General features: G+C 40.4%; 1 protein-coding gene across 5 annotated transcripts in view; it reads left to right on the plus strand.

Annotated features, from left to right (window-relative positions):
* The window catches only part of Wdr47 (WD repeat domain 47), an 85,713-nt gene that overhangs the window by 11,927 nt on the left and 58,767 nt on the right, over nucleotides 1-15,019 (plus strand). Inside the window, exon 1 of one of the 5 annotated variants that reach the window (XM_074050851.1) lies at nucleotides 7,185-7,468. The exons of the other annotated variants lie outside the window; for them this stretch is intronic. The gene's annotated coding sequence lies outside the window, so the exon portion shown is untranslated. Of the gene's footprint in view, nucleotides 1-7,184; nucleotides 7,469-15,019 lie in introns of those variants that run through there. 5 annotated transcript variants of the gene reach the window in all.

The following is a 15,019-nucleotide window of genomic DNA, read 5'->3' on the forward strand; positions in this document are numbered from 1 at the left end:
TTATAGATGAAATATTACATCTGAAGGAGGGAGAAATGACCCATACATTGTATGCACATATGAATAAAAGAAAAAAAATTTTAAAAATAAATAATACATCTGGAATTTTCTTTAATTGCCTGGGGTTGGCCTTGAACCTTGATCCTCCCAAACTCAGCCTCTCATGTGGCTAGGATTTCAGTTGTGAGCCACTGGCACCTGGCTGCCAATATGTGTTTACAACAAAAAAAATTTCAAAAAGTAACTGAACCCAAATACTATTATCATACCCTATCAAAAATTAACACTTGCATGGCCCCAGCATTAAGGGAGACACACAAATTTATGAAACGTTTCATATTTTTCATCTCCAAGTCAGTGAACAGTTTTGGGATTCCCTCATGTACCCATGAGGGAAAACTTTCTTGGCAAAGATTAGGAGGATCTCAGTTGGAAACCAGCCCCAGGCGAATAGTTCTCTATCTCAGAAATAGCCAACACACACAAAAGACCGGGAGTGTGGCTCAAGTGAAAACATAAATTTATTATTTTACAGTTCTGTAAGTCAGAAGTATGACTCTGGCCTCATGGAACTAAAATCAAGGTGCTAACAGGGTTGTGGGTCTTTCTGAATGTTCTAGGAGAAAATCTGTTTACATGCCTTTTCCAGTTTCTGGAGGCTTCATTTCTTGCCTCATGGTCCCCTTCTTTGTTTTGTTTACTTTTTGGATGGGACTGGAGTTTGAACACAAGGCTTCAAGCTTGCAAAGCAGGAGCTCTAACACTTGACCCACAACTCCAGTCCATTTTGCTCTGGTTATTTTGGAGATGGGTGTCTCTTGAACTATTTGCCTGGGCTGGCCTTGAAACTTGATCCTCCTACTTTCAGCCTCTCAAGTAACTAGTATTACTAACGTATTACAGGTGTGACTCAACAGCATGTGTTCCTCTTCTTTGGTCCTTAAAGCTCTCAGTGTTGCATCTCTAACCCTTCTGTGGTCCTGTGTCCATCTGAAACCAGCTGGGAAAGATTTTCTGTGATTACATTGGACCCACCTGGACCTCTTACTATAGTCTCCTCATTTCAGCATCCTTAACCATACCAGCAAAGCATGGTTTACCACCCTAGTAACATATGCATAGGTTCTGGGTATTTGGACATGGAAGTCTTGAGGGGCTATTTTGCCTACATCAAACAGGATATAAACAAGGTATTACTCATTGCATTTGTTTTGTATGTCTACATTTCTTTTTTTCCTTTTTTGCAGTACTGGGGTCTGAACTCAGGGCCTACACTTTGTGCCACACTACCAGCCGTTTTTTTGTGATGGGTTTTTCCAAGATAGGCTCTGCAGAACTATTTGGCAGGCTAGCTTCCAATCATGATCCTCCTGAGTAGATAGGATTACAGGTGTGAGCTACTGGCACCTTCATAATAATTCCTCCCCAGTTTAAGTGAAGCTTTCTCTTTTAGAAATTTTAGGCCATTTATTTCTTAGTATGTTTAATTAGATACTCAAGCAGAGAGTCTAACATATATCTATGATTGCACTTGAAATTGTTGGTTTACCTGTATTTAAACTGGTGTTCTTGTATGAAAACTATAATATTAATTCTAAGTATAGAGTTTTGTTTTCTTTTGTTTTCTGTACTAGAGATTGAATCCAAAATGTTTTTTTGTTTTGTTTTGTTTTTTCCGTGGTACTGGGGTTTGAACTCAGAGCCTCACACTTGCTAGGCAGGCACTCCACCAGTTGATCCACCTCACCAGCCCTTTATATGTTGGTTATTTTTGAGATAGGGTTTCACAAACTATTTGCCCAGTCTGGCTTTGAACTGCAGTCCTCCTGGTCTCTGTCTCCCTAGTAGCTAGGATTACAGGTGTGAGCCACCAGTGCACAGCCTGAAACCAGAGTCTTGCACATGCATGTTTTCTACCACTTGAACCATACCCCAGCCCTTTTGTTTGTTTTTTCTTCTGAGATAGGGTTTTATGAACTTTGCTTGGTCTGGGCTCAAACTTGTAATCCTCCTGCCTCAACCTCCCGAGAAGCTGGGACTACGAGTGTGCACCATCATGCATGGTGTAAGTGTACAAATTTTAAAATGAGGGAAATAGCTTGCTTATCCTCTCATCAGTGGAGAAGGGTGTTGCCTGGGAAGTCATCTGGCCATTTTCCAACAGGCCTTAGGCAGTTGTGTTATGTGAATGAATGTACTATAGCTCAGAGTTTGATTTGCAGCATTGCCGACTGAGAAACTGATTTCATCAGCAAATGGACAGCACGTCCATCTCCCAGAGAAGACTCAGAGAAACCCAGCTCCTAAACAGTATAAGGACATAGATACCAATTTACAAATATCAGTAAAACTTGGACCGGTATGACAAGCACCTACTTCCTTTCTCTAGGCAGACAATGAAGGAAACTGAAGCAGCACGATGAGGGTGAATCATGAGGGGAATGACATGAACGCGTCATGTAGCATGTCAGGGAAGATAGGATAGAATTAACACAGAAACGGAAAAAATGGCTCACAAGGCTGAGCAATGAAGTTGTGTGAATTGCCTGGAGAGCCACCTTCTGGGTTGTCTTGGACTGACAATGGTAACTTGGCTTGAGTTTTCACTTTCATGGAGCAAGAGCCACCCAGGCATTGTTTGTCACTTTAAGGTGACTTTAAGTATCTAATTCATTTAAATGTTAACTCAGAAGTTATTCAGAAGGGGCACTTTTCCTTTCTACTTTTTTTTTTTTTTTGCAGCACTGGAGTTTGAACTCAGGGCCTTACACTTGCTTGGTAGACACTCCTCCAGCTCTTTTTGTTTTGATACAGGGTCTCTCTCTGTAGCCCAGTCTGGCTCAAACTTGAAGTCCTCCTGTCTCAGGCTCCAGAGTGCTAGGATTATAGGAATTTGCTACCATGCCCGGCTCCTTCTTACTTCTTTACAGAAGCCTCTGGATTGTTTATAAGAGCTGACAACACTGAGTATTATTCCTGAAAATCAAAACTTTAATTAAAGTTCTCCTTGTATCCCAGAACAGTCCCAGTTCTCTAGGTCTGATTTCTTTAGAGTCTTCATGCTTTCCTTCTTGCCATAAATAGAGACTAGAGGTGAGAATGGTCTGTGAACAAGGTGTTAGATATGCTGTAGAAGGCTGTTACTTTTCCTGGATCTTAAGAAATGACTACATGAGCTATTCAAATTTAAATTATGGGACTGGGCGGGATCAAGGAAAAAGTTTTGGTATATGGTATCAGATGTGTATTTATTAAACATCTATTGTATTTGAGACACAGCAGATATGATTATCTGGATAAATGGAATTAGAAAGTTTTATAAATACAGAGTAAATTTCGTATATGTCACTAGTAGATGGTAGGAATTTGAATTTGAGCCTTTTTATAAAGCCTACGTGTTATTTTAGTACTGGGAGTTCTATGAACATACTCTTTATTACCTATTCAGAAAGCCTGATAAACTGCCTGAAGTCTTTGTTTTGTTTTTCACGGCACTGATAATCAAACCAAGGACTTTATACATGCTAGCAAGTGCTCTCCCATTGAGCTATACCCCTAACCCCCTTGGGTATATTTTTTTTAGGCTAAGAACACTTTCTAAAACAAAAGTTATTTTTTGTCATTTGCCTGGTATGGCCATTTTAGATAACTAAAATTTTATTTGGAAAGGATCTAGTTACTGATTAAACTATGAAAGAAATACTGTTTACCTGTTTTTTTTTTTTTTTTGTGGTATTGGGGCTTGAACTCAGGGCCTTCATCTTGAGCCACTCCACCAGACCTATTTTTGTGAAGAGTTTTTTGAGATAGGGTCTCGAGGAACAGTTTGCCCAGGCTGGCTCTGAACCACAATCTTCCTGATCTCTGCCTCCTGAGTAGCTAGGAGTACCTTTTCTGAAATAGGATTTTTATAAGTATTTTTATGGCATAGGAACTTATAATAAAACACCTACCCAGACTTATTTTGGTAGATCTCTATGACTTTTCTTTTCTTCTGGTACTGGAGCTTGAATTCAGGGCCTACACCTTAAGCTACTCCACTAGTCCTTTTTTGTGAAGGGTGTTTTGAGAAAGGGTCTCACGGAACTATTTTGCCCGGGCTGGCTTCGAACTGAGATCCTCTTGATCTCTGCCTCCTGAATAGCTGGGATTACAGGCATGAGTGACCTGTGCCCTGCTCTATGACATTTCTTTCATCTTTGTAGCAAGTTCTACTAAGTGATCTCAAGCTTATTATTAGAAACTGAGTAGCCTTATCCTAAAACACCTATGTAAAATTATGATGCTTAACGTGCTTTATGGATTGTTAACATTTTCTAAAGTTTAGTTTCCCTTTTTGTGAATTTTGTGTCAGTGACAATTAAAATGGGATATTTAATTTTATTTCAATGACTTGATCAGAATGGGGTATTTATTACAAATCTTTCTTTCTTTAAAGGCACTAGGATTTGAACTCAAGGTTCATACAAAATATTTGTAATAATACATTGGTATTTACTTAATATAAATAATAATATCCCTTTTATGTTGAAATTAAAATGTATTTTTTGCCTAGTAGGCTTAATCAGCAGTGCATAATTTAAGCTTTTGTACAGAGCCCTGATAGACCCAGGTATTTGTACAGCTTTAGTCCATGAATTTGTTTAAGAAGTAGCAGTGGTACTTTGTTTTCCCAAAGCCAGGACAATACTGGCTCTGAAGCACAAAGCTCTTTGATATGTGTGTGTGTGTGTGTGTGTGTGTGTGTGTGTGTGTGTGTGTGTATCCCAATAATCAGACTGGAACTTTTAAAACAAGTTCCCTTCTCCCCACTAAACTCTCCTAGCTTGGGCTTAGGCCTCAGGTTCCTTTCTAATATTTGGGAATACCAAAAGCTTCTCTTTCCCTTTGTAGAAATGAGATTTGAGAATCACATTCAAAAGGGTCCACCTTAGCCTATAGGTATTTAAGTCATAAGGCACTGTGAATCATTCCGTCATGTTAGAACCTGCATTTCTGAATGTTGCCCAACCTAGTTCCTAAACCAGAGTGAGCACTCAGTAAATATCTGGGAATGGTTGAAGGCAGTGCCTCAGGATTTAAGGACAGCCCTTCATCTAAGAAAGCCTTGTCCTTTCTGAACAATTCTCTCCTTTTGCAGTGACTGGAATGAAAGACAAGATCTAATCTTAATCAGTGTAGCTGAGTACGGAAGGAAAGGTGACACTTCAGGCTGACAGCTATTGAAGTTGTTGTCTAAAACTTGATGTTACATTAGGAAGCAAACATACAGTCAATGCATTTATTAGTGTACCAGTGATATGGTGGTGTACCAGATGTTTTATTTCAGTGCCTGGTTCCTTCCCTCCTTCTACCTCCTTCTTTTTCCAGAAATATGTGTTATGTGTTTGCTTCAGACAGTGCTGACTATTGTTTATTGAAAAATTGGATGTAAGTAACACTAGACCACATAAAGATAAATAAGACCTAATCCTCCCTACCTTGTCAGAATAAGGTTCACTTTCTTCAAGTTAAAAATTCCAATTGGCACAGTGAAGTAGAATGGGAAAATAAGAAATTTTTTTTTGAGGGGGTGGTACTGGGGTTTGAATTCAGGGCCTCACCAAGAAGAAGGTTTTAAGAGTCAAAATGGGGGCTGGGGGCATGGCTCAAGTGGTAGAGCACCCGCCTAACAAGCACAAGGCCCTGAGTTCAAACTTCAGTACCACCACCACAAAAAAAAAGTCAGAATAGTTTTCAAGATGACAAGGCCAGACAGACTTGGACGCCAGATCTCATTGTCCTCTTTAGTGCCTTTTCAACCTCTTCCCATGTCCAAACCCCTCAAAAAAATTAGATTTTCCCCTACTCCCCCCCAAAAAAAGTGAGGCCGGGCTCTGGTGATTCTGGCCTGTAATTATAGCTTCTCAGGAGGCAGAGATCAGGAAGATTGTGGTTCTAGGCCAGCCTCGGCAAATTGTTCCTTGACACCCTATCTTGAAAAAAACCATCAAAAAAAAAAAAAAAAAAAAGGGCTGCAGAGTGGTTAAAAAAAAAAAAGAGTGAGAATGGCTAGAATTTTTGCTTGCTGCCTATCAGGTATATGACCTTGGGCAAATTATTTCCCTTAATCTCTAAAATGGGAAAAATTACTAGGTATTTTAAGGGAGATTGTGGGGCTTAAATGAGAATATAGACAAAGAACTTCATGAAAACCAAAAGCAATCTAGCACCAGAAGAGATTTCCTCCCTCCCTCCCTCCCTTCCTTCCTTCCTTCTTCCTTCCCTCTGCCTCTAGTAGGTGCTGAAGTTTTTGTCTAATTGTTCTCAATTAGTACCTCTCTAGATGTCCTTGACGATCTAAATATTTAAACTGGGTAGGTGTGGTGGCACACATCTGCAATCTCAGCACTTGGAATTACAATGCTGAGGCAGAATTGAGAGTTTGAGACAGCCTGGGCTATACAGTGAGACGCTGTCTATCAAATCAAATTTAAAAAAATTAAATATTTAAATGAAATGATTCTGGTTGCTGTAAGTTATTACTATTGTTTACCAACCTCTCACCCCATTTCTCACTTTTTTGGGGGTGTGTGTGTGACCAGCTCGCTCTGGCCTTTAACTTTTGTGGGGACAAGATTCTTAGAGGTTTATGTCACTGTATTCTTCCATACTCCCTGAATGTTTAATTCGCCTCTGTTGAGCATCACGTATATTTAAGCACTACTGCACCTATGGGATAGGAATAAGGCGCTTACAATCAAAACAAAAAGGGTGAGCATGTTAAAGTCACTGGAAATGGATTCAAAGCAGAACAGCTTCACAAAATGAAAATGGCATTTTCAGGGAAGAAGGAGGCGGATGGAAAAGCAGAGAAGTGGGAGGGGGTAAGATATTTCGGTAGGTTTTATTAATCACCGGGAGAAATACCGAGTCAATCCTAATGCCCAAGCGACTTCTCCATTTGGAAGCGACAACTCGCCCGCGCCATTTGAGGACACATGGTTACTCGCCAGCGGTGGGTCTGCGTCGTCGCTATCCGTTTACGCAGTTACCACGCATGCCCTTCTCTGAATCCAGTTCTCCAGATACCCTACTGCAGCCTGGTCCTCCGGGCCGGCCCCGCCCCGCCCCAGCTTCGGCCCCGCCCCGCCGACTCTCCCTTCTGCTCAGGCACCTGCCTAGCCGCCCCGCCCGGCGGGGTCCTGTGTCTCGGGGAAGCGCAGCGATTGGCTGCAGCTGGTGGCTGGAGCTCGGCTCCAGCGGCACTTGACAACCGTAGTCTGCCACAAGGCTGAGCCGAGCAGTGCGGGCCCGGGAGGAGCGGACGCGAGAAGGACGGGCTGACGAACTGATGGATTGACGCGCGGACGACTGGAAGGAGGACCGACGTCAACCTCACACTCCCGCCCTCGCGCTCCCGCCTCAGCCCGGAGCCGGCCGCCGGCCTCGAAACCGCGTTCTCCTCCGCCAGGCTAGGAGCCTTCAGGTGAGTGACTCTGGGTGGCGGGGGCGGGCCGCTGCACACCTCGGGTTGCCATGGTCACCCGTCGCCACCTGTCATCACCTGACAAGGCTTGGACCTCGCTGGACCCGAGAGAAGGGTCTTGGGTAGGCTTGGGTGGTGACTGAGAGGAGATGGGTCATGGGTGAGGCCCTCCTTTGAGGCCGCCGCTCGTGGACCACACCTTTCCTTCTGCCAGCGGGATCCGAGGGGCAGAGTGATGCCCCCCGCCGTGGCACTGAGCAGCGAGCCAGCGCCAGATCGGTGCCCACCTCGCCGCCGCTGCCGAGGGGCGGGAGCGGGGCTGGCTGCGTTGCAGCTTCTTTCCGCGCCGCTTTGCCGAGCCCTTGCGAAAATCGGGTTGTGTCCGCGTCCCTTTCTGGGCGCGCCGTGCCGGGGAGGAGGGGAGGGAGCTGGGGGCCGGGCGGCGGCTTGGGGCGGTCCCGCGGGGCCGGGTTTGTCCTTCCTGACGTCAGTGGTCAATGGGAGCAGCCTTTGGGGGTCGGGGAGGGGTGGGGAGAGAGCCAGCGACTGGGCTTGGAACGCGATTTGTGCGAGGGGCGCCTGGGTTAAAGCCACTTCTCTATGTTGGGGAGAAAAAGATCGGGTCTCCAGCTCTGGGGCGAGGCCTTTGGCAAAGGGACGGGAACCAGGGTGGACAGGGGTCGCGTCTGGCCAGATGATTTTTTTTTTTTTCTCTTTTTCTACACCTAGACGTGCAGTTAGTAACTGCGAATAGCATCGAAAGGGAGCATTTTTTGGCAACTTGGTTCTCTCTGCATAATGAAAGGAGAAGTCTTTGTTCCACCCAGATTCATAGGTTGTGATCTTAGCACTTATTTTCCTCCCTTTGTTGCAGAGTTCATAGAATGCTTCAAAAAGTTAATGCCATGGAAATTAACACGTAGATTTTAAAATGCTGTAAATAATTTTTAACAGTAAGTCAAAGTAGATTTAATTAATTTATTTATTTTTGTCTCCAGTGCTGGCATGTGTTGCATTGACATTTTGCTAGAAAGGAGAAACGCCTCAGAGCCCATTTTCCTTTATATGGCACATTCTCGAGGTCTCATGTATAAGGGAGATGTAATGAATTATTGCATCTTAGGTTTTCTGAGAGTGTAGATTGCTTCCAACAGGAAAGAAAATATGAATGGGAAAGACAAGTAAGCCAGAACAGTATATTATAAGATAAAAAGACTAAAAAACAACTCTTGAATTTGGGTGCCATTCTTGTTACTAATATTATTGGTGAGGAGATTTTAGCTTGTTTACCTCCCACTTTCTCACTTCCTAGTTCTTTTCTCTTCTGTTATAAAAACCAGAATAAGGAATGTATCTTAAGAGAATAGGGGTTAAAATTAACATATGTTCCTCGTTACATAACTGTTCAGTTTTCTTTTTATGAAATTGAGTTTATTAATTACTTACTGAATGGACACCATGCATACCTGCAGTTTGAAAAACACTTCAAAATAAATATGAAAAATGTGCGGTTTTCCTTAGTAGAACATTAAGCTGGAAATCAGATTGCCTGGATTTAACCTTCTCTTTGCTACTGATTACAATCTTGGAAGAGCTACTTACCCTACCACTGATTCCGTAAAATGGGCATATTGCCTGCTGTTGTTTTAGTCTGGGAATGGGCTGTGAAGTTGAATAAAATAATGCATTTGGAAGCACTTCCGAAAACAAAAGTACTGATTATGTTTTCATAATTAAAAATTAGAGGATAATTAAAAATTTCTTCTGTTTCTGTTTTTGGTGGTACTGGGGTTTGAATTCAGGCCTTCACACTTGCTAGGCAGGTGCTCTACCACTTGAGACATTCCCCCAGCCCTAAAACTTTCTGTATCATATATTTAACATTTCTAGGTCCAGGACCTTATTTCTTTTTTTTTAAATTATTTATTTATTCACATGTGCATACATTGTTTGGGTAATTTCTCCCCCATACCCCCCTCTCTCACCCTCTCCCCCTTTCCCCTCCTCACTTCCAGGCAGAACCTCTTCTGCCCTTATCTCTAATTTTGTTGAAGAAAAGACATGAGTGTAATAAGGAAGACAAAGCATTTTTGCTACTTGGATAGCTATACAGAAATATTCCTAGAATTGCTTTCGTGTACACATGTGTTACAACCCATGTTGATTCATCTCTAACTGATCTTTACACTGGTTCCTGATCCCCTTCTCATGTTAAACTCTGTGGCTTTAAGGTTTCTGTATTAGTTCCTCTGGAGTAGGGACATCAAACACTTTCATGTTTTGGGTTTTCTACCTATTCGTATATCTCCCGTATGTGTTCTCCCCTTGTCATGTGATCCAAGTCCAACCACATTGCTGCATTTGCCCTTGATCTAAAGTCCAAATATGCGGGAGAACGTACAATTTTTGGTCTTCTGAGCCTGGCTGACTTTGCTCAGAATGATGTTGTCCAATTCCATCCATTTACCTGCAAATGATAAGATTTCATTATTCTTCATGGCTGAGTAAAATTCCATTGTGTATAAATACCACATTTTCTTGATCCATTCATCAGTAGTGGGGCATCTTGGTTGTTTCCATAACTTGGCTATTGTGAATAGCGCTGCAATAAACATGGGTGTGTAGGTGCCTCTGGAGTAACCTGTGTCGCATTCCTTTGGGTATATCCCCAGGAGTGGATTGCTGGAACATATGGCAGGTCTACGTTTAGATTTTTAAGAAGCCTCCAAATGTTTTTCCAGAGTGGTTGCACCAGCTTGTATTCCCACCAGCAGTGTCCCAGGGTTCCTTTTTCCCCACATCCTTGCCAACACATGTTGGTGGTGTTTTTGATGATGGCTATTCTAACAGGGGTGAGGTGGAATCTTAGTGTGGTTTTGATTTGCATTTCATTTATGGCTAGAGATGGTGAGCATTTTTTCATGTGTTTTTTGGCCATCTGAATTTCTTCTTTTGAGAAACTTCTGTTTAGTTCACTTGCCCATTTCTTTATTGGTTCATTAATTTTGGGAGAATTTAGTTTTTTAAGTTCCCTATATATTCTGGTTATCAGTCCTTTGTCTGATGTATAGCTGACAAATATTTTCTCCCACTCTGTGGGTGGTCTCTTCAGTTTAGAGATAATTTCTTTTGTTGTGCAGAAGCTTTTTAATTTTATGAAGTCCCATTTGTCCATCCAGGACCTTATTTCTTACAGTGGTGTTAAAAGCCTCATGGGAACTGTTGTGGTATATTCCCACTTTTTGGCAGGGGTTCTTTATTACAGTGGTGATGAAGAGAAAGGGTGTTTCTTTCCTCTATTTGAGTTAGTATTGTATTCTTGCAAGTAAGCCTATGGCCAATAACTGGCTTGAGTTATATTTGGTGCTAAATAATTATCAGCTCTTGACTAATGGAGAGATAGCTTACTTTATCCCTTTTGATGTATGGTTTTCAGGTTGGAGTATTGTACATTATAAATACACTGCAGCATGCCAAGAGATAAACCTGTGGTCACATAACATGGTACACATTTATGGAGCTGTCGTCAATTTCACTTGAGGACTTGGGTAGAAAAATACTATTTTCATATTATTCATTTCAGATATAGAGAAGGTAGTATTCATATTAATTTCCAAGGTAAAATTAAGAGACTTCAAAAGAAATGTCATGCAAAGAGCTCCCTGGGGCTGTAGTTAGTTCCTTCTGTCCTTAAGCAGAAAAGTTTACAAAGGGGGAGAAGGTTGGGGTGATCTAACCAATATACAATGTAAGCTATTTGGAATTATCACAATAAATCCCTCTTGTACAACGAATCTATCCTGATAACAATAATAATAGTAGAAAAGTTTAAGAAGTCTTGCTTTAGACTTACTCAGTTAATGAACAATAGATTGTTACATAGCACAGGGAATAAGTGGAATTCAAATGTTTAAAACTTTGATATTAGGCACATTACTTGAGTCTTAATTTTATTCCTGTAAAAGAATGTTGAAGTGGAAAAGTCATAGTATTTTAGTCAGGTAGATTTGGTCATCCTGTTCTCGGCTGGACAACTTAATTGCTCTGGAGGTAAATATGTAACATCGCTGCGTGTTGGTGTCATCATTTGTAAAATGGCTGGCAGAGGGTCATAAGAATTACTCAGATAAAGTATAGAAGTATACATCTAACACCTAATAGTAGATGTTACAATAAATGTTAGTACTTTTTTCCTTCTTATCTTCGCATATTAAGATATTTATAATCATTTAAGCGTATTCTTAGCAGAAAGCCTTATCGGCACCAGAACTTCCATGACATTTTATTTATAATTCCTTTTTGGTATGCTGTACTTTATATTTTATGTATATTATTTTCATACATAGTCTGGAACCTAGGTCTTCAGACTTCAAATCCAGTGCTGCCCCCTTGCAGATATATCAGTTTTTCCTACTGGGTAGTGGAGTTTTGACTCAAGGCCTCATAGGTTTTTTTTTTGTGTGTGTGTGTATGGTGCTGGGATTTGAACTAAGGTTCTACACCTTGGGCCACTCCACCAGCCCTTTTTTGTAAAGAGTTTTTTCTGAGATAGGGGCTCATGAACTATTTGCCTGTCTTCGAACCATGATCCTCCTGATCTCTGCCTCCTGAGTAGCTAGGATTACAGGTGTGAGCCATGGTGCACAGCTCCCTCACTCTCTTTTAAAGCAGCACCTGGTTTAAACATAATTTGTTTCTTTAGGCTAAAAAAGTCATTCACAGTTTCAGAAGGTAACTTAAAAATAACTGATGAATAGAGAACAGCTGTCAGAGGTAAGAAGGCTCACCTGCTGCATCCCTGTTACAAAAAAGTAGGTGATTAGCAGACACCATGGAGCTTTGCAGTTAGAAGGGACTTTGTTTTGTATGTTTAAATGGTCAAAAGCACATCTGTTTTCTTTATTGCTGTTCAACTGACCTTTTAAACTTGAGATTTCTGATCATCCTAAACTTGATATTTGCCTTCCCACTAGGATATATACTTCCTATTTTTAAAATCTGAGTTAAAGCAAATTATAAAACTTGAAGGGAAATCATACAAATTAGAGCTGTAAGCACTTTTTTCATGGCTGTATCCTAATTTCCTTAATCTTATATTTCTGAATCATTCTTAGCCTTACATGTTTTTCTGATTATCTTTTTTTTTTTTTTTTTTGATGGTGGTACTGGGGTTTGAACTTAGGGCTCCTTGCTTGCTAGGTAGGCACTCTATCACTTAAGCCACACCTCTAGCTTTGTTTTTCCACTTTTTTTGTGGTAATGGGACTTGAGCCACTCCACAAGCCCCCTTTTTTTGTGTGTGTGTTAGGTAGTTTCAAGATAGGGTCTTTGCCCGGGGTGACTTTGAACCATAATCCTCCTCATCTCTGCCTCCTGGCTAGTTAGGATTACAGGTGTAAGCCACTGGCACTGGGGTTGTTTTTCTACTTTCTTGATGTGTATTTTAAGTAAGTAACATAATTGCAAAGGAACATTTAAATCATATCTATTTATATTTGGTTAGAAAACTAACAGTGAATTTTTCATAAAAATTTTTCTGTCTCTATGTAGAAAGGGTCAAATATATATAGATAGGCTCAGTATAATTTCTGTTACTATTGTTTTTTCTTATCTATTGCTAACATTTTACCTTTAATTTTAGATTTCTAAAATAATTTTATTTCTTGACCCTTAATGTATCTTTCTACTGTTATTTCACTAAGACAGTATTCAGTAGAGTCTACATCAAGACCCTATCTGGAATTTAGTTAATGTAGATGTCATTGTGTTTTAGGTACTAAAATACTACCTTCTAGCTAATTTCCAGATATCCTTATTTCTTTACCTCACCTAGTCCAGGTGTACTGAATATAAATATAAATTTACTTCCTTTTTTTTTTTTTTGGTGGGACTGGAGTTTGAACTCAGGGCTTTGCACTTGCAAAACAGCTACTCTGCCATATGAGCCACATCTCCAGTCCATTTTGTTCTGATTAATTTTTGGAGTTGGGGGTCTTCTGAACTGTTTGTCAGAGCTGTCCTCCAACTGTGATCCTCTTGTTCTCAGCAGCCAAGTAGCCAGATTACAGACGTGAACCAACTAGTGCCCAGCAAAAAAATTTTACTTCTTAATGGAGAATTCATAGTTACATTTTAGGTTTCTTTTTAAAAGCTGTCATTTAATATGTAAATACTGTGACTGTCTGATTTTTTTCCCTCCATTTTCAAAACATACTTTTTTCCCTACATAAATTCTGTCTAGTAAATAATTGTTCCCAGGTACCTTGGGCTGGCAGGTCTACCTAAGATGCTTTCAGACTTGGTTTAGGCTAAGCAGTTGGGTCAGTGGGCCAGAGCTTTATCCTTTTGAAAGCCTTTAGAGCAGTGGAAAACAAGGATGATCTATTTTAGACTATTATAGAAATAGTTCTTCAGAGGTTTTTGCTTCTCAAGCTAATTCAAGTAGCATTAGTTTAACATGTAATATTTTGTTTATTATGTTTTATGGATGTGCATTTCATTTTAAAAGATAATTTTAGAGCCAGCAGTGGTGACACATATCCATAGTCCCAGCTACTTAAGAGACTGAGGTAGATCACTTGAGCCTAGGCGTTCAAGACTAGACTAGGTAGGCTTAGTAGTTCCTAAAGTAGTTAAAATATTCTAGATTTATATAGCTTTTACTTTTAAGGAGAAAAAGAAGCATTTATCATTGAATTCTGCTCATCTGAATTAGAGAAAAATTCTAGCTTTGTGTAGTGGTCAACAGTTTGAGGAATTCATGAATTATATGTTTTTGTGTTTAAGATATTTAGCTAGAGTTTTGGGACCCTCTACAAATGTTTCAGCAATGGGGTTAGAAAAGAGAAACAGTCCTCAGGCATATACAGACGTTTAATTGTATGCAAAAACAACAGGCTTTTAAGAATATAATTTCTGAGTTAAGTGATTAAAATACAATACTTTCCCATTGGGAATTTCACAGTATAGAATTAAAACTTGTCTTTTTTTAATTAGTTTTTTTTTAAAGCTTGAGCCAAATCTAGGTTAATCAGACTACATTTTCTATTATCTATTCAAATGTTAGTGTACAACATATATATATGTATATATACACACACACAAATAAATATATAATTATTTTGGCGGTTCTGGGGCTTGAACTCAGGTCCTACACCTTGAGCCATTCCATCAGTCCTTTTTCTTTTGTGATGGGTTTTTTCAAGATAGGGTCTCATGGACTATTTGCCTGGGTTGGCATCCAACAGCAGTCCTCCTGATCTCTGCCTCTTGAGTAGCTAGGATTATATAGGTGTGACCATTGGCATCCTGCTACATTGTATTTCTTCTTAGGCTTTATTGGCTAAAATGGTTGCAGCATTAAACTTGTAGGTAGGGCACGGTGATACATGCCTGTAGTCCCAGCTAGTGGAGAGGCTGAGGCAGGAGGCTCCTTTGAGGCCAGCAGGATACATAGCAAGTCCCTGAACTTCTGGTTATGAGTTAAAGTAGCACTGTTACCATAAATTTCACTTAAGAGTTACTTACTATTTAGACTGAGTGTTGAATGAG

Source organism: Castor canadensis, chromosome 12 (assembly GCF_047511655.1).
Source record: "Castor canadensis chromosome 12, mCasCan1.hap1v2, whole genome shotgun sequence".
Lineage (NCBI taxonomy): Eukaryota > Metazoa > Chordata > Mammalia > Rodentia > Castoridae > Castor > Castor canadensis.